The 819-nt window shown below is 60.0% G+C and overlaps 1 pseudogene; it reads left to right on the top strand.

The window, feature by feature from the left end:
* LOC136679864 (28S ribosomal RNA) overlaps nucleotides 1-498 on the top strand; it is a 4634-nt pseudogene extending 4136 nt beyond the window's left edge.
* The last annotated feature ends 321 nt before the right edge of the window (nucleotides 499-819 follow it).

Below are 819 nucleotides of genomic sequence, written 5' to 3'. Positions count from 1 at the left end.
GGGAACGTGAGCTGGGTTTAGACCGTCGTGAGACAGGTTAGTTTTACCCTACTGATGTGGCGTTGCTCCGATAGAAACCCCGCTCAGTACGAGAGGAACCGCGGGTTCGGATACTTGGTATTCGCGCTTGGCTGTGGAGCCAATGGTGCAAGGCTACCATCCGAGGGCTTACGACTGAACGCCTCTAAGTCGGAATCCCGCCTAGAAGGAGCGATACGTCCGTGCCCGAGGTTCGATACGGTTGGTCCGGGATAGCCGCGGCGCGCGGCGGGGGAAACTCCGCTCCGCCGCCGGTGACCAGAGCCGCACGAGACTGGAACCAGGGCCGGGGCTAACGAACGCCTCGGTCCGCCCTTCCGTCCCTAAGCGCATGTTCCTTGATCCGGGGTGCGAAATGACTCGTAAACGACCTGATTCTGAGTGCGGGTGTCATAAGTGGCAGAGCGGGTGCATATACCGCGATCCATTGAAAGTCATCCCGTCCACTCAAACATTTGTCGGGGGGAAGGCGAAAGCAAACCCCCGGTCCAGGTCTGGTTCTCTGGGGCGCGGGCCCCGGAGACTCCGTACACCGGTTAGAGGGAGCCGGTGGCGGGCATAGGGGAGGTGGGTACTCCCCTGTGAAATCCTGGATGACGGTTTTAGGTCTCGTAGTGGGCGAAAATCGGACTTAGTGCAATTTCCGAAACTCTGGTTCTCTGGGGCGCGGGCCCCGAGAGTCCGTACACCGGTTAGAAGGAGCCGGTGGCGGGCATAGGGAGGCAGGTCGCTCCCTTGAATGGTCCTGGATGTCTGGACTTAGTGCAATTTCCGAAACTC

Source organism: Hoplias malabaricus, chromosome Y (assembly GCF_029633855.1).
Source record: "Hoplias malabaricus isolate fHopMal1 chromosome Y, fHopMal1.hap1, whole genome shotgun sequence".
NCBI lineage: Eukaryota > Metazoa > Chordata > Actinopteri > Characiformes > Erythrinidae > Hoplias > Hoplias malabaricus.
The sequence above is the reverse complement of the archived record's forward strand: the minus strand, read 5'-3'. Positions and strand labels throughout refer to the sequence as shown.